Source organism: Rhipicephalus microplus, unplaced genomic scaffold, assembly GCF_043290135.1.
Source record: "Rhipicephalus microplus isolate Deutch F79 unplaced genomic scaffold, USDA_Rmic scaffold_12, whole genome shotgun sequence".
Classification (NCBI taxonomy): domain Eukaryota; kingdom Metazoa; phylum Arthropoda; class Arachnida; order Ixodida; family Ixodidae; genus Rhipicephalus; species Rhipicephalus microplus.
In genome coordinates this window covers 22278686-22298542 of record NW_027464585.1, presented here as the reverse complement: position 1 = coordinate 22298542, position 19857 = coordinate 22278686, and positions in this window count along the sequence as shown.

Genomic DNA, 19857 nt, shown 5'->3' with positions numbered 1-19857 from the left:
GCTTGCGCAAGCAGCAGTCAGTGGCTCTACAACATCGGCCGAAAAAACTTTCTTCAACGAAGAACAGCGTTCTTTGCGAGGGAAGGCACCTTTCTTAGTGCTCGTATCAAAGCATCGCCGAATGCCGCGTTTGAAATATTGTTTCGGCCTGCTGATCAACATAAGTGTTGTTTAGGGGCGAAGCTCCTTAGCCGTGGGCCTTATGTCCCGTGTCGTCGTAGTTGTCGTAGTAGCCAGTTGCATTGCACTGAATGTTAATAAAAACGGTGTCACAGCATATCTACGGAGTGAATGATGAGTGGGACGAAACGTCCGTCAGTACGTCCGTGCTTCCGTGAGTACGACCGTCTATCCGCGTGTGCGGGCATCCATTCGTCCGAGCGCTTTGCCCCACTCGTCATCATTCACCTCGGGGATATGCTGTGATTTATTTTATTGCCTATTTGTGCGATGCTTCAAACTGGGGTTGCCATCAATATGCTTAATTCTTTTGTTAGAAACAAAAAAAAGTTTATTTCTTGAACTTTTTGATACAAAATTATTTTTTTATTGATTTTGTGGGGTTTAACGTCCCAAAACCACTATTTGATTATGAGAGACGCCGTAGTGGAGGGCTCCGGAAATTTTGACCACCTGGGGTTCTTTAACGTGCACCCAAATCTGAGTACACGGGCCTACAACATTTCCGCCTCCATCAGAAATGCAGCCGCCACAGCCGGGATTTGATCCCACGACCTGCGGGTCAGCAGCCGAGTACCTTAGCCACTAGACCACCATGGCGGGGCTATACAAAATTATGGCAGGGAAAGTTGCCCTAAAGGTACATGTAGGCGTTCAGCCTGCCAGCACTAGGAATGCCCGTCGAAAACATGATTGATTTTCTGCACCCATTTTTTGCGCTAAATATGCTTACAAATTCAGGTGTCTTTCCAGAACAGTTGATGACTGGAATTCACCACCGCGTGAGATTTTTCTGTCTAACAATTTTGCTATATCGCTGGAAACCTATATACTTGGTGATTAGAGTTTTCAAATGAGTTGTAAATTTCTTTTGCTGTTTCACATTCATGTGACCTCTGTTAGCGCATAGATACATGTTTTTTTTTTTTTTTGCTGGTGCGAGTCATCTGATGTTTCTTATGCCTTCCTGCCTGAACCAAAATTCTTGTCTGCAATATGTTGAAACCAATATTTGTTGTATACGTGGGGTTGAGTAAATAAATGAATAAAACTATATATAAAATAATTATTAAAAAATTAATTTATTAGAATACCTTAATTAGCACAGTGAAAAATTATTTGGCCAAATTTGAGTGTAAAAAGGTTTCACTGATTGGTGACCTGAACCTACCCGGAGTCGACTGGGAGCGCCTTGACGCCGGCATTAACACTTCAAAACATGTTAACACTGTGTTTGACATCATGCTTATACATGACCTACTGCAGGTAGTTCAGGTACCTACGCGCGTACACAGGGATTCCACCTCAATATTAGTTCTTGTGTTTCTGAACCGCAATTTCTCTGAATATACAGTAGAGGTAGGACAAGGTCTTTCTGATCGTAGCTATGTCTTCACTTCCTTTCCTCTTGTTCCACTGACTGGCCATAAAAACCCGGTATTTTGCTGCTTTATAGGCTTTTCCAGGGCTAATGATGCAGACATAATTGAACACCTAGAAACATGTCCTACAAATTTTGATGACGTAAATGTCAGCGTGCTTTGGACACGATTCAAACAAATGTGTCATTTTTGTTTAGATAATTTTGTGCCTTCCAAGCACAAAAAAGTTAACAAACAAACACCATGGATAAATCGCAACATCATTCATTTGAAGCGCAAAGTTAAGCGACTGAAAAAAAAAGGCGGGCAACGGCTGATTTGATACATGATGCGCACAACAGTCTCGCTCAAACTGTCCGCAGCTCTAGGGAGTATTACTTGAAAACCTCATTACCTAACTTTATTGCAAATGACCCCAGTAAATTCTGGAGTTTTTTCAGTGAAAAGAAAAGACCTGTATCCCAAATATCAATTGATGGAACCAACATTCTTGCTGTGTTATATGGCCAGTGTTTTTCTTTTAGTTTGTCCCGAATAGCTAGTATTGTTACATTGGTACGGTGTTATTATTCGGTGTTATTATTATTTATGTTTATTACTTATGCTATAGCCGTATTTTATTGTATGTAGCACTTTTTTATTTTATTTTATCTAGCACTTTTTATGCACAAGTATTTATTTTCACTTTTTTTCCTGCAATCTTCGTGCTGGAAATCCATGTAAATCGCTGTATATGTACATACGATATGGTATTATGTTTTACTTGTTGGTTTTCTCGTCACTGCACCGGACTGCTTGTTATTACTGCCCTGTATAGTCTGGTCGTTGGGTCTCGTCAAGCTACTTATGTAGCTTTTAACCCAACGCAACCATCCAGCATGTATAAACTGGAAAAATAAAATTGAATTGAATTGAATTAAATTGAACGTCACTGATCAGAGAGACATTGCCCGGCATTTTAATCAATATTTCCAGAGTGTGTTCAACACTTCTGATTTCAACTGTATATCTAATGCTGCAGCGTTTCCTTATGCTGAAGCACTGTTTATTTCTTATACAGGCGTGGTGTCTATATTGCTAAATTTAAAAACTAAGGCATCCTGTGGTCCTGATAACAGACCAAACGTATTTCTACGACGATATGCTTTATCTCTAGCAAAGTTTTTGGTTATTATTTTTCGCTGTTCTTTGTTGTCTTCCCAGCTGCCCAGTGACTGGAGCACAGCCCGCGTTGTACACATCTTTAAAAAGAGAGACCGCTTAGCACTAGGAAATTACCGTCCAATCTCACTAACTTCACAATGTTGTAAAATTATTGAACACATATAGCTACCGGTATAAACAGATGTATTGAAGAACGCTCTATATTAACCATGTATCAACATGGTTTTCGGAAAGGATTATTCACCGTAACTCAACTCGTCACACTGTTTCACTCTCTTGCATTAAACATCGATAGACACGGTAGGACACATATGCTCTTCTTAGAATTCTGCAAAGCCTTCAATAAAGTTCCCCATAGTAAATTCATTTCCAAACTTGGAACAATAGGTATACCCGAAATACTCGTTTGATGGATTTTTGCGTATTTGAATAATCGCGAACAGTATGTTGATGTAGGGGGCCAATATTCAGACTGTCTTCCGGTCACATCGAGCGTACCACAGGGCAGTGTGTTAGGCCCTTTGCTTTTTATATTGTATATCAATGATATTGTTGATGTTATTCACCCTAGTGTGGAAATAAGATTGTTTGCAGATGATTGTGTTTTGTTCAAAACAATACCTTCCACTAACGATTTCAACGATCTGAGCACTAGTCTTTGCAATATATATGAATGGTGCAACAAATGGGAAATGTGTCTCAATGCGAACAAATGTATGTGCCTTTCAGTGAATCGCCAAAAAAATCCACAATCGTATACATACATATTAGGGTCTTCACCACTACAACAAGTAAACTCCTACAAATACCTTGGTGTGCCACTCACTTCCAAGTTATCTTGGAATCTCCATATTGATAATGTTTGTTCACCTGCCTTTCGTAAACTATGTTTTCTTAAACATAAACTTCAAAGTGCTCCCACGAATGTTAAACTACTTTGTTACACAACCCTTGTGCGGCCAAAACTAGAGTACGCGAGCATAGTATGGGATCCTTATACAAAACGTAATATATACACTCTTGAGCGTATTCAAAGAAAAGCTGTTAGATTTATATTCAACAAGTACTCCAAGTTAGACACACCCTCAGATTTAATGCAAGCCAACAACATTCCCTTACTGCAGATGCGAAGACAAAAAGCTGGATTAGAATTCTTTGATCAACTTTTGAACAAAAAAATAGCTCTAGACCCATCCCCGTATTTGACACTCCTTAGTAGACCGCCCACCCAACAACACCACCCAAAGACCTTGATCCCATATTTTGCTCGCACAGATCTACTGAAGTATTCGTACTTTCTAATAACCATATGTGAATGGAACTGTGTTACTAATACATGTGATGAATGAACTAACCTACCAAGCAACCTTCTTCGTCCTTTATTGTTTCGTTTCGCAATTATCTTATTTGTATGTGTATTACCACCCTGCTTGTACCTCGAATCAGCAGAATTGAATAAACAAATATAAATATATTTAGCTCATACATCTTGACCTTGCTCGCACCTTGGCAATCGTCAAAAATGCACAACTGTAGTCTGCTTTAGCTGCAGACAATTACGAGGAATGACACAGCTTCTCAATCCCGCTTTGTGTGACTGTTAGGATTTGTTTACGAGAACTTTTGTTAGAGAAAACAAATAAATAGATGAATTGAGATGATACTAATTGGTGCTCGTTTCCATAAGCGCATTTATTTTTTTTGGGGGGGGGGAATGAACGCATGAAAATTATGAAATAGATTTGGTCTATCAAAAAAAGGAAAGAAATACAGAGGCTCAACGCAAAAAAAAAGCTATATCACATAGGGGCGCCAAAAAGCTATATCACAAAAGTGAGCCATTTTCTAGGAGACCGTGGCCGCAATTGCTTTGGTCACGCCTGCATTAGCATGTCTTCTATTCACCAAAAAGAACTATATTATTTTTTATACCAGTGTCACATGGGTACTTCTGATCGGGATCAGTCAGTCCGGAATGAATTGTTTGGTCGCTATCGACGCGCAGATTATGATGACCTTGATACTGATCGGGTTGATCGTGATTATTAGCGACTGCGTAGCAGCACCTCATCCGAATCAAGCCTTATCCGGAACGGGTGTTACCGCGATAAAAAGTGTGATGCTGATGTTATTTACAGCCTTGTCTTCTACATGACGACTTATCTTAGTGATCACTTTTTTTTTCCGCGCAGAGCTTGTGTTTTCCTATTTGGATTGCAAAGATTCACGTTTGTGACACTACTAAGATGCGTAGTTTTTCAAATAAACCTAATGAGAAATTCAGCGCTCAAATGACGTGTCGTACACGCCAAAAGCGGACACGCCACAAGCGGAACTACATCAGATGCTAAAGTACAGCATGTCATCATGCGGCAGAAAAACATCCGCATCGTAGAACTCCCCATAAAAGTTTTTATTTATTAGCATGCCCCACTCATACTACCTTTCGAAGAAGCTAATCCATCAATAAATGGTTCCTTCAGTGTTCCTAATTTTATTACCATCATTAAAAAAGTCAGCACTACTGTGGCGTGAAAGCTGCCGGAAATAACTTGCTTTCTATTGAATTCTGCGGCGCGCCCGCGGTAGCGTGGGCGAAAAAAGCACTGCGCGCCGCGCCTAGGGCTAGCGGGCGAGGAGAATTGAGGAGGAAACGCGCGCGTAGAGGAGAAGATGGTATGTGGTTGAGCGCCTTTCGTTTAGTTTCAGAAACATCGGGCACATGCAGGCAGTCTAGTAACATGGGCCAACAAATTTGGGGGCGCAGCGCACGGAGAAAGGAAAGGTGCTGTAGCATATCTATAGTGTACTAGAATATGGGGTAGTGTAATCAGACACCCTCTCTCGCCATGCATCGCGTGAAGCGGTCCACGAGGACAAAATACCGGTTCTAAGGGCGGCGCTGCCGTAGCATGGGCTGGCAGGATTGTCAGCTCCGCGCCGCTCTGCCTTCTCGGGTGCTGTTCAGGGAACTGTTGCTTGTGTTCGCGCCCGCTTAACAAAAATTTTTCTGGCAATGTTTTTGCTGGCCTCGTGACAGTGAGGCAATGCCAAGTCATCGGCGGCAAGGAAGCTGCTTTGCACCTAGGGGCGAAACAGGGTATACAATTGCAAAAAGTTGAGCAGCCGTCACTTTTCGCTGCACCCAAAGGCACAGCACGGAGAAGGGTTCGGGAACGGAATTTACATCGAAAGGATGGGACCTTGAACGAAAGCTGCTCTGTATGTGGGCTACACTTCGAGTGGTCATGTGTTCTCGGAGACTACATGCACGTTATAAATGGCGAAGAAGTTCACGCACCACGTAGGAGACCAGAGCTAACGCCGGACGCCATGCCGATGTTACTGCCCAACGCTCCAAGCTACTTATCGAAGAAAGCGCCGCATCCAAAACCTCCGATAAAGTTGAAAAACTCGGCGGTCAAACCTCCAAGAAAACTGCAGCACCCTGCGTTGACTGTGAGGCCACTGACTGAGGTTCATCGATGGACCTTCCTGCTGACTACGAATCCGAGCTGGCGAATACTACAGGGACTGCAGCTTCGCTGGAACGCTTACTCAAGCTTTGTTTACCTTTAATTTATTCGAGCTCGATCGCACCGAATCTCGTGTCAAGGAGAGCAGTAATTTACGTACATTAACGACTTCACTTTTTCATGAAGGGCATCAACCAGTTTCGAGAGGCAAAACGAAAAAAAGATGCTGCACGCGAAATCCAGTCGGAGTTCATAAAGGTGCCACCACGATGAAGTGATAGTGAACTGATAATTACACGGAATGATATTGAATTGGATCAGTGTTCATGCTCACTGCAGTATGCGCACTCGTAAATAAGCAACTCAGCCGTTGTTACTAACACAGTGGAACTGCAGAGGTCTCAAGAACCACAAGAAGCGGGCTCATTTCCGCCTCTATCTTGAGACCTTTGAGTTCCTTGTTGCCGTGGTTGCCCTTCAGGAACCCGGCTCGGACGTCAAACTCACAAATTACACTACATTTCAACACAACCCGGAGACATGAATACTTGTTCACAAGCAATATACCGCCCAGGAAGTCACACTCCCCACAACACCGCCTTTCCCATACACAATGGTGTCGGTGCTGCCTATAAGGCGATCTGACCCACCTGTTCATATTTTAAACATTTACTGTCCCCCAAAGCTTAAGAACGTCACGTTCAGCGAAACTTTCACACAAGCTATGCAGGTGGCAGGACGGGACCCCCTCCTGATCGTCGGCGACTTCAATGCCCCAAGCAGGTTATGGGGTTACCCACGAGAGGACACGCGTGGAAGGAAGCTTGCGGAACTTCTTTCTACACTTGGACTCACCCTCCACACTGATCCCGCCAGCCCAACACGTGTAGGCAACTCTGTTCAACGAGATACTTGCCCGGACCTCACAATTACACGCAACATACGCCATGCCGACTGGCTGAACACACAGGACACTCTCGGTAGTGATCATTGTGTATTAAACACAACTGTGTACATGCGTCCCTTAAAACGCCCACTTACACAAGCTCGTATCCCAGACTGGACAACTTTCCGCACCACTCTACCTATTGTAGACCCTCTCCAGTCGGGATACGACACCTGGTCTAAATCACTGACGTCTACACTGAAACAACACGAACAGCTGATACAGCTCACGGAAACTCAAACGGACGTGGACAACCACCTCCTCCATCTTTGGCAGGCCCGCCGCAGCCTCACCAAACGATGGAAAAAACAGAAACATAACAGACGCCTCAAGAAACGCATCCTAGAACTCACGGAGCAAGCTGCGGCATATGCTGCTCAGCTAGCCGACACTAACTGGGTGGACAGGTGCAACACTGCTGCACGCCAGATGTCTGGTCGCAACACGTGGCGCCTGTTTCGCGCTCTCATCGATCCAACACAAACACGCACGGAAACTCAACGTCACTTACATAAGGTCATGCACAACTTTACAGGAACGACAACACAGCTGGCAAACACGCTCAGGGACCGATACCTGTGCACCACCAAGGACCCCCGGACGGCCGCATACTCCTACGCAGGCAAAAAGAACACGCAGTTGGACACCCCGTTCCAGCTCCACGACCTCCAGGCGGCCTTACGCAAGATGAAGCGTGGCACTGCACCAGGGCGTGACCAGGTTACGGTCAAACTGTTGGCCAATCTTCCCGACGCAGCCTACGCCACGCTCCTCAAATACATCAATAGCATTTGGGACGGAGAAACTCCTCTCCCTCTTGAATGGAAATCAGCTCTCGTGACCTTCATCCCGAAGGCAGGTAAACCTATTGACGTGGAGAACCTTCGCCCCATCTCCCTCACGTCTTGTGTCGGCAAGCTGATGGAAACGATGGTGCGCGACAGACTCTCCGAGTTTCTAGAAACACAGCACACTTTTGCGGACACCATGTTTGGATTCCGCCCTCAGAAGTCAGCCCAGGATATACTTCTACAGCTCCACCATGACATATTAGATCCTGTTGAATGCCCCCACAATGACAAGGTAGTCCTGGCCTTGGATCTTAAAGGAGCATTCGACAACGTGAAGCATGAGGTAATCCTTGACCACCTCAGTCAGACCAACTGTGGTTATAAAACATTCAATTATGTTAGACAGTTTCTTACAGACCGTCGAGCCTACATACGCATACAAGATGAGGAACATGGGCCTTACGTCATCGGCTCGAGGGGAACTCCTCAAGGCGCGGTCCTCTCTCCCCTCCTATTTAATATAGCCATGCTTCATCTTCCCCCCAAATTGGCTTCTTTACCAGGGATACATCACGCTCTTTACGCGGATGATATCACGATCTGGGCCACGCAAGGTAACCTGGGTCACATGGAGTCATGCCTGCAAGCAGCAGCGACTGTAGTCGACGACTACGCAACCTACTGCGGACTCCAGTGTGCCCCGGCTAAGTCAGAATTTGTGCACGTACGTCCCTCCCCTCAGGACACAACTCAGCTCCATATCAGTCTTCCCTCGGGACCGATCCGTGAGGCCAAGGAGATCCGCGTCCTTGGCCTCTTCATACACCACCAACGCAAGGCCGACACCACAATAGCCAAACTTCGCACGGTGGGAGACCAGGTCGGCCGTATGGTCCGCCGGATCTCCAACAAGCGGGGCGGATTACGAAGCAGGGATGCAATGCGGCTTGCCCATGCTTTCGTAACGAGTAGAATACTCTACTCGACTCCCTACTTGCACCTACGCAAACACGAGGATGATCAACTCGAGGTCATCCACCGTAAAGTTATCAAGCGGGCTCTCGACCTCCCTATCACCACGTCCAACCAGAGACTTCTGGCCCTAGGCGTGGTGAATACCTACCGGGAACTTCGAGAAGCCCACCTCGTTAACCAATACACGCGCCTTGCACAGACCCATTCCGGTCGCCGCCTCTTGGACCGAATACACATCAAACACGATTACTATATTGAGGAAAGGGTGAGAGTGCCAGAACCTTGGAGACGCGCCCTCCGGGTCCGACCCCTTCCCCGCAACATGTCCAAAGAAAACCACAGTGGTCGCCGCCAGGCGCGCGCGGAAGCGTTGCAGCGACACTTTGGTCAAGAGGAACACGTGTGCTACGTGGACGTTGCCGGCCCGCACCATGGGGGGTGGTATACTGCCGCAGTCATACACAACGCAAACACCGTAAACGGGCTCACTTTCAAAGCCTACAGCGCAACACACGCGGAGGAGGTTGCCATCGCTCTGGCTCTCACCTATCCCTTTTCTAAACATATCATCACCGACTCACGAGGGGCCTGTCGGAACTATCAGCTAGGGTGGGCTTCACCGCTTGCTCAGCGCATACTTGAACCTAGCTGCCGATACGTTAATCCAACTCCGCGAAAACTGGTTTGGGCACCCGGTCACCAAGGACTCAGGGGTAACGAACAGGCCGATCAGGCCGCCCGCGCACTCTCTTCCCGGGCTATCTCCCTGTCTTTGGAAGCCTACTCGCAATCAGACAATTCGGCCCTTTCATTCAAAGATATTACCAATTACTACAAGGAGGAGCACCGGCGCTATCCAGACCCTTGTAAGGGACTGCATCGCGCTGACGAGCGCCTCCTTTTAAAACTGTTTACCAATACTGTACTGTGCCCGGCGGTGCTAAAACATTTCAATTCATCCTTTGATGGCACGTGCCAGTTCTGTGGTGAGGTGGCTGACACCTTTCACATCGTCTGGGCGTGCCAGTCTAATCCATCTATCCCCCCCAACCCCAATCCCACGAGAGAGGACTGGGAGGCGGCCCTGCTCGGCTGTCAAGACCTGAAGGCCCAAGAGGCTCTGGTTCAACGTGCGCGGGCGGCGTTGCTTGCCAATGGAGCCCCGGAATAGGGGTTCCACCTAGTGCTGTGAGGGTAGGAGGCCAATAAGGCCCCAACCCAATCACCTCTCTGTAACCATTTAATGGTTATTAAATGTTTTCACCACCACCACCACCACCTCGTAAATAAAAGGTTTCTTGTTACAGTCTGACAGTGGTACCAGGCGATGTTTCCTTTTGAATGTACAGTGCAATATCCCGGCCACAGCACCAGTATTTCGGCGGGCGCGTAATCATTTAAGGACCCAAGATCTCAAAATTATTCCCAATTCTTCAGCTACGGCGTTCTTCTCAATCAAGTGGCAGTTTTGTCCCCTTATCCACGTATTTACAATTGCATGATACAACTATCGACAAGAACGGGGCGTGCGCGTAACGAAGAAAGTCGAAGCTGTCGCAATATGCAGGCTACGACTCAATATAGCAATATTATAACAAGAAACTTTCTGGTTTATAAATGCACCTTCGATACCTCGATCGTCCTAATTTTTATTCATTCACCAACCGAGCTTTAAAAACTGTAGGCACTTTCTTCTGGGATGACTGCTTCAACATCGTTTGTTAAGGCCTGCATTCGGAACGTGCGTTGCCACTTTGAAATTTTGTTTTGTTTTGAATGCAGTACGAACACACCTATGCAGAAAGCTTTTCGTGGACGTGCCAGCAATTAAACGCAAGACTATTAAGTGCGATGTATGCAAGCGCATGTCACGGGATCGAATCCCAGCGGAGGCGCAAATACTGAGGCGCATTTTCGGCAGAGGCACAAATACTGAGGTGCGTGTAGCTAGATTTAGGTGCACGATAAAGCACCCCAGGTGGTCGAATTTCCGGAGCACTTCTTTACGGCGTCTCTCATAATCATATGGTGGTTTTGGGACGTTGAATACCTGCTATTACTAATATCAAAGCACAGAAGTGCATCAGGGCAATGCGTGAGGTGATAGCCCATGCTAAGATGGCGCCATCTCGCAACTGTCGATACCAACTGCGGCAGCCTTGGCTCCTCCCTGAACACACTACCCCATATTCAAGTACACTATACCAGGATCAAGGGGCTTTAGGCTGGAGCCTGGCGGTCCACGTGGCGCAAACTGGCGGCAACATCTGTAAACATAGCACATGCGCATAGGCGCGAAAGGGTAGGCCTGGCCGCGTTTCGTCTGCTATTTTCTGCTCCAGCCGCTTGCAGTGCGGGAGACAAATGGTGAGTTTCGGAGCGGCGAGGCAGAAATTTGCGATGGGCGCCCACCGGTGGCACCCCTTGTCACGCTCCCGCGCCGCCATTGGCTGCGGCCGCCAGACCGCTGTGGTTGCCACGCGGCTACATTCAGCAAGTTGGATGCGTGTGCGGCATGCGAATCGTTGCCGCATTCTGTCGGACGGCCGTCGGATGCGGCTGTTGGCACGAACAGCCGTACGGTAAATCGCATCCGAATTCGCACCATGTGTCTCCCGCTTTACCACGTTCTCTTTTCCGCGGTGCGAAACATGTGCCCGTCAGTCCCCCTGTTCCTCCCCGGGTAATCAGCGTGCAGAAAAAAAAGTGCCGTTCGTCTGTTGTTGTGCTTTCTCGGCAGCTTTGTTGTGATTCCATTCATGGTCACAGCAACTGATTTTACAATACAGGCGAAATGCAAAAAAAAAACCATGTGCCCATAGTATTTAGAAAAAGGCTATGGAAACACGTGTTTAAAATACTTGAATGTATTTTGCTATGGCGGGATACAACATTATATAGTTATTGTGGATTGCAATACCTAGCAAATGTTAGTTATAGCTTGCGTTACGTTTCGTTTTCTTCGTTAAAGCGAAAACGCTAAAAGCTTTTTGTTTAAACATGCGATAACATTCAATTCTCCTAAAATCATTACGTTTCACCAAAACGCGCGCTGGAAAACTGTGTTCGTAGAACGCTACAGAGTAAACAAAGAAAAATTTATACCTAAAACCTTTCAGACAGACAGGTTGAGTGAGGTGAGATCTGCAGCCTCGAAACATTTAAATAGTGCAAAGGTAATGTAGCACATCTGTGTCACGTGAAACACAAAATAAAATGCATATCTGCGTAAGCAAATTAAGACTACGCGTGACAGAACTAGGCACTGAAAAAAATTACGTTCATAATGCTGATGATTACGGTGGTAATGAGAAGGTGGCCTTTTCACGATGGCAGTGACAGAACTCTGGCTCTATTCTTTGGTGTACAGATCGACTATTCGAAGCCTTTCATCCTCAGGCACTCTAGCCATGCCACTTCTAAGCTAGCTCTGCCTAAAATGCGATCAGCGAGTAATCATGTTTCAGCTGTGGAATTCTGTGAAAGTGATAACGAAGCCCATCACTCGCGTAGCGTAGTGTTTGTGCGCGGCAAAAATGTAATTGTAAGCTTTCCAAACGCTGCTCGAAGCAGTCAGCCGCATTTGATAACAAACATGGAAATCGATGGTTGATTAAGCGAGCACAGTAAGCTTGTTGCTAGCGCGTGCCTAAGCTTACTTACGGCGGGGAAGTAGCAGACAACGTGGGCAAATACTGCCCTTGTGATTCTGCGTGCATGCTCCGCATTTCCAAATCTCGTCAGCAGTTGTTGCCCCATCGACCGCCGGCAGCGCGCTCGCGTGCTCTATTTAACAGTGGACCATACTGTACGTAAGGCCATTCATACGCGCTCGTCATGTCCTAATTCTCTGGGTGCGTGCCCGCTAAAGGAAGGGGGAGCAGTGTTCACGTTGAAATTTGACCAATTCCCACGGAGCGTAGCGTTGCAACTTTTGGCAGACATGATCGGGAACACCTCATCTACGCATTGCACTTGTCCGCTCAAAATTATCAAACCTGGTGAATGACCCTTAAGGAACGCTCCTGCCTTGCATGGTCTTTTTACTAAGGTGGGCTGGCCGAATGGGTGGTGGTGGTCAAAACAGTTGATAACTGAAAAGGGGTTACAGAGCGGCGATTTGATTGGGGCCTCATTGGCCTCCGTACCCCACAGCGCCATAGATGGAACCGCTATTACAGAGCTCCATTGGCAAGCAATACCGCCAGCGTTTGTTGAACCAGGGCCTTTTGTGCTTTAAGGTACTGACAGCCGAGTAGGGCCACCTCCCAATCCGCTCTCGTGGTGTTGGAGTTGGGGAGGGGGGAATATGAATTGAACTGGCACGTCCAGATTATGTGAGAGGTGTCAGAATCGTTGGCAGAGCATCGCCGTGGAGAATCGCCTATCACGAAGCATGCACAATTCTTCTCCATCGGTTGCATGCACACCATTGGGTGCATGCACTTATGCACAGAGAGGGGCAGTGGTGTAAGCAAAAAATAAAAAGGAAGGGACAAAGTAAAAGCTCAATTTTCAAAAAGGGAACAGTAATTCTAGCCTATTACCCCGGTCATGTCAGCTAATTTTGGAAGACATGTCCCAAATGGTAATCCTCGGCCTTTTTGTTGGAAAAAAGTTGTGTCAAAACATTTAAAATGACCAACAATCTCAGCTGTGCTAGTACTCAGTTCAATATTTTGGTGAGATGGACTTACTTTGTTCTCACAGGCGGAAATTTCACACGTTTTCTTTTATGAAAGAACGTAACAAAGCAGCGTTTCAAATTACACTTTATCCGACAAATGGGCGCTAAAAGAGAATGGATAAGCGTGTTTCACTAAGAGAGATAAAAACTAGGTTATACTTGAGAACCTTTGAGCTGTTATGAGATTGAATCACGTGGACTGCTTCATCGGTGAACATAGTGGTCGAATACTGCCCGGCGTGGTTGCTGACGACGGAAAAATCCCGCCGGAGATCAAGTCCCCACGAAGACACTGTTTTTCCTTCAACGGCATATGTCTGCGAGATACGTAAAAAAAAAGAGGATTGCGATGAAAATGTTCACACAGTATGCCATGTAGGACAAGAGTTACCTGTATTAGTGTTCGCTTAGGGTGGGTTCACACTGAGCATTCAGGCTGCAAAAGCGCGCCGAATCGTATTGGGCGGCGAAGAGATCCGCTGAAACGGCCCTCTCCGCGTGGATAGCTGTCAGACCAATTTTTACGACGCCTGCCACCAAATCGTTCACCACGGACTAATAGGAGCGCTAGTCAAAGAATTTTCAAAAATGGGAGCCAAGCCCTATATAACGTGTCATATCGCAGTGCGCGTAATGTACAGTTGTAACCAACGTGAGGTTAACCCACTCTGTGCCTACTTCATGTCCCTATTTCGTGGAAGACGTGACTGAGCTTGTTTCGATCATCCAGGGCAAGACGAAGCCATCAACACCACTGGAGTCGGTGGTTTTGTGCTCTTCATGCATTAAAAGACAGTGACTTGCCAGCAAAGTAAGCAGTACTGCTTCTTTGTGCTTGCTATGCACGAAAATAATCGAAGTCTAGACCACCAAATTGCATAGTGGCATTTGCGAGCCGCGACAACAACCGGGTGGCAGCGCATCCATCACGCGTTCACCCTATGGTAGATGGCATATTTGGTGGCACGGGGCGCGTTCAGTGCGAACAACGCTGCGTTTTGGCGGCAGGAAAATTTCGCTCGCAGTAGAAAGCGGATGCTCCAGTGTGAACTCAGGGTTAGTGTGTTCAAACGAAACGAAAACTGCAAACAAATAAGGAAAAAAAACGATAATAAATCCCAAGCAATTCTTAGCGAACCTCGGCGCTTTTGTGCCTATCTATATACCTGTCTAGCCGCCTACACCTTTTTGCTCTTTGACCATTCCGATAATGTATCGGTATCAATACCAACATTCATATGGCATAACATGACTGTAGGGCGAGAATAAGTGACTAGTCATAACATGGAAATCATGAGAGGTATATGATGATTGTCATAATTTACATTTCACCATCTTGCTGCTCTTGCGATGGTTCTGTTCACATGAAATGTTGCAAAACAAATATGGTATGACATGAATGCAAGGCAAACACAAGCGACAGACCCTAAGATGAAAATAATGACGTGTGTCATGTAACAACATGAATATCTGTCGCACTCATGATGCACTCGTGGCCGTTTCGCTAGCTTCACATACACCAAACTTGCTATTACGGGGCATGAATGGATGACGAAGGTATGCGACAGGTTCTAACATCATAATCATGAATTGTTTGGTATATAAGAACATGACTAAATGCCACACAAAAGGTGCCAATACTCTTCTAAGTGACCAAGCGCGCGTTCGCGCCGGCGTTCGTTTCATCCTGTCACACCGGCGATGCCACGCAAGGGGCCCATCTGCCTGACCAGCGCCTCCTCTTTTCTTAGGGGCGAGGCTCCTTATAGCGGCACCCGTTCGTCCCTCGTAGTCTTAGTAGTAATGCGTAACCAGTCTTACATTTTGACCACAGAGGTGGTGCCAGGAGATTTCTTCTGTGCGTTGTTGAACAATAAAAAATTCGCAGCGTGCGCGTTAACTAAAAGCCGTATTCTCCTGTCTCTCATTCCCCCTTAGCAGCCATTGGCATGTACATTGAGCACTATCTGACAAGGAAGGGTTGCTACGTTATACTCGCTGGGCGTAACCTCCTTGATTTTAGAAAGGTTTGGCAAGCGTTGGGCCGCTGTGATATAAATACAGTGAACTAGTATATACCATGAACTCGAGGTCGTTAAAGGTGGGAAGTAGACCCGAAGCGCGAGCCGTAAGAAAGCGTGCGTGCGCTACCTCTCGTTTAGTCCTCGGAATGCCCGCTGGATGGCGGTGCTTCTATATGAGGAATATGGACGTCTGTGTCGGGCTGTCCTGGTGGATGGACGTGTTTTTCGAGCGCTCCGGATCGACGGCGCAGATAAGTGTTTTAGCATGTTTTGAGCTTGTCTTTATAATTATGAGGCAGCGGTTGAAATCTTCGTAGCACTTATTTTATGGTACGGCTTTTTCGGGGGCCAGTCACCAGGTATTTATTAGTAAGTGCGAGTGTGTGTGTTTGAAATTTTGTTGTTTTTTTTTCTTTTGCAAGCCCGTGGGGGAGGGGTGCGTACATTGAACACGCAGATTTTTGTGGTAGAGTTTAGACTTTCTTTTTTTCGTAGTGCAGGGCTCGAGTTTAGTAATTATCGAGTACAGGGACCATTGGTGTCAGAAAGACATGGCTAAAAAGACTGTAAAGTGTTCAGGATGTGGAGTGTGTTTGAAAGTGGACCCAAACGTAGAAGCGGATGGAGAAGAGGCTGACGCGAAGTGTAGGCAATGTGAGGTCGAGGAAAAAATGGAGAAAATGATGGTTGCCCAAAGTAAACTGCTGGTGAGAAGATGAGCTCGAGACTGCGTTGGCGACAGAGCAAGAGAAAACGAGGGCAATGGGAGAAAGACAGAAGTCCACCGTGAAAGCACTAGCGAAGCTGAACAAAGAAGCGGCCTATGGAGAGAACAGTAGAGAACCGGCAACCAGAAAGGTGGAGAAGGAAGAACAAGCAAGTTTGGAAAAAACAGGTTTAGCCGGTTCAACTGTCGCAAGGCCCAGCTTCAGCGAGGTAGTGGTGGGGCTGGGAGGGGAGAAAGCAGCCGGCGTCACAGGTGTAAGTAGCCCCCAGGTGCAGGACGCTCCAGCTGAAAAGTCACAGCATGTGATAATCGCCGGGGACTCGAATTTAAATCGATGCACAGAAGCCATCAAAGAGAGGGTAAGAGGTGACAAGAGGGTTGCAGTAGGGGCGTTCCCAGGACGCAAGCTGGAAGCAGTCATGAGGCAAGCGAGCGCAAAACTCAAAACTACAGCTGATAGACGAAACCTCGTGATAATTTCAGGTGGTTTAAATGATGTCTTAAATGAAGATACAGCAGGACTAGCAGCCACACTGGCGAAAGGCGTCGATGACATGCGCGCCACTTCTCCTAAGGGACAGGTATTGATATGCACGATACCGGAGGTACCGGTGCATGATAGCAACCTGCAAAGAGCGGTTGTCAACGCAAACCAAGAGATATGGCGGATGAGTGGAGAGGAAGGCTTTGAGGTGGTGGAAATAAACAGAGAGGTGCATAGGTGGGGTGGTTTTCAACGAGACAGAATTCACTTTGATGGGCGGCTAGGTCATGAGGTGGGCTGGCGACTTGCAGGACGCGCAGTAGCTTTTTTGGGGGGCAAGCGAGCCCTTCGTGTGCAGGATAGCTAGTAACGAGGAAAACAACCAGGGAGACTCTTCGACAGGTGTTATGGACAGATACGATTCCAAAGTGGCACCAATGTCTAAGATAGGTAGAGTCCAGGGCATAAATAGACGTAGCCACGAGCGCAGAGCCCATTCAGGCATAGGGTATATTAACATGCAGGGTGGTAGGAACAGGCTGAAGTGGGAAGAGATAAAAGAACAGCTAAGGGAAGAGAAGCCGATGGTATACGGTTTTGTAGAAACACATCTCAGGGACATGGAACAACCTCCGCACAATCCGGACTACGCGTGGGAATATTGTAATAGAACAGAAGGCAGCAGAAAGGGGGGTGGTATTGGGGCATTCATTCATAAAAGTACAGACTGGCAAAGGGTCAAGCAGGAGTGCAAGGAACATTTATGGCTAAAAGGGAAAGTGGCAGGTCAAATGATACTCCTTGGTTTCGTGTACTTGTGGACGGGAACAAAGGCCAGAGAGGAAAACCAGGCATTGGTAGAGTGTATATCAAAGGACATTCAGGAGTTAGGAAGAGAGTGCGAGATAATTATACTAGGAGACATGAATGCGCACATAGAAGATATAGATGGGTATACCGACCTGACAGGCAAAATGATCATGGATATGTTTGAAAGGCTTGATTTGATCATTTGCAACACTACCGAGAAGTGTGAAGGGCAAATAACATGGGAGGTAGGAAGGCTGCAGTCGACGATAGATTATGCACTGATGTCAGATAGGATGTATGATAAGCTCAGGGGAATGCACATAGAAGAAAGGTGGCTCCAGAAGTCTGGGTAGTGATCATAAACGTATCAAGGTAAGTTTTGGAAAAGCAGTGAAAGTGGGAAGGAGACAAGATGAGCAACTACAGGAAAATTTTTATTCAGAAAGGCAAATTGAATTAGCCACTAAACAAATTGAGAAAGTAATCACGGAGGATAATAAGACAGTGTGTACATACATGAATTGAATTAGACTCTATGAGCTAGAGCTTGCTAAGACGCGTAACAAGTCACCCCGGAATAGAAGACACAAACCCAAAAGTTGGTGGGATGAGGAAGTTAAGAGAGCCATAGCAAAACGTCAGGAAGCCTCTAGGGAACACAGACATGCTAAGCAGCGGGGTGAACCGACAGATTATGTTGAAAGAAAATGGGAAACCTTTCTAAGCTGTAGAAGGGCTGCATCCCTTCTGATCAATGAAAAGATTAGAAGAAAGGGAGCTCAGTGGCTGGCAGAAGTACATAAAAAAGATAGAAAGGCAGCTGCGAAATTTCGGAACCATCTAAACTCCCTAAGAAATGAGACGAGCATAGAGCAGAGTTTTATAACTACAGCCCAAGGTGCCAGGCTAGAAGGAAACGAAGCTATTGAATATATAAGAACAGGGGTGACAGAAAAATTTCAACAAAGAAGTACTTCATGCCCCACAATAGACAAGGACGAATCAAGTGGTACAATGGCTCCATTTTCACAACGAGAGTGGGAAAGGGCTGAGAAAAGGGTTCCTAGTAGTACATCAACAGGCCCAGATGGCATTCCAATTAGGCTGATAAAGACATTAGGTCCTAAGTCTAAGCAGGCTTTGAGAGAGGCAGTGAGCAAAATAATAATCGATGGTGAAGTTCCCGACGGATGGAAACTTAGCAGGATGAGCATGATCTATAAAGGAAAGGGGGACAAAGCTGACATAAACAACTACCGTCCTATAACAGTGACATCAGTGGTCTACAGGCTGGCGATGCAGATTATAAAGGAAAGACTGCAGGCACGGATACAAGATGAGGGGGTGCTGGGGGAACTGCAGAATGGGTTTCGGAAACACAGGAGGTTGGAAGACAATCTGTTCTCACTCACGCAGTGCATCGAAATAGCAGAAAAGGAACACATGTCCCTGTGGCTAGCATTTTTGGATATCAAGGGAGCGTACGATAGCGTGATTCAAGAGGAAATTTGGGGAATACTGGACACACTAGGCGTGAAACATGTAGTCACTAATCTTTTAAAGGGTATCTATAAAGGTAACAAGGTAGTTATAAAGTGGGAAAAATAGGTATCCAAGCCTGCAGAGGTAAAACGGGGGCTTAGGCAGGAGTGCCCCCTGTCACCCTTATTATTCATGACGTACCTACAAGGATTATAGGCAAAATTAGAGGGAAGTGGGCTGGGCTTCAACCTCCCTTTAGTCAAACAAGGAAAACTTATTGATCAGGCACTACCAGCATTAATGTACGCAGATGATATAGTGCTAATGGCCAACAACAAGAAAGATTTGCAGAGATTGATGGACATCTGTGGTAATGAGGGAGATGGGTTAGATTTTAGATTCAGTAAGGAAAAATCAGAAGTCATGGTTTTCAATGACAACGAAGGTAGTGAGCTTAGGATACAGGTCACGCTAGAGATAACAGATAAAACAAATATCTGGGCGTATGGATAAGCAATGGGACCGAGTACCTGTGGGAACACGAAATATACGTGACGACTAAAGGTAACAGGAATGCAGCAGTGATGAAAAATAGGGCACTCTGGAATTACAATAGGTATGATGTTGTGAGAGAAATATGGAAAGGGGTCATGGTTCCTGGGCTGACGTCCGGCAATGCGGTCTTGTGCATGAGTTCAGAAGTTCAAGCAAGATTAGAAATTAAGCAAC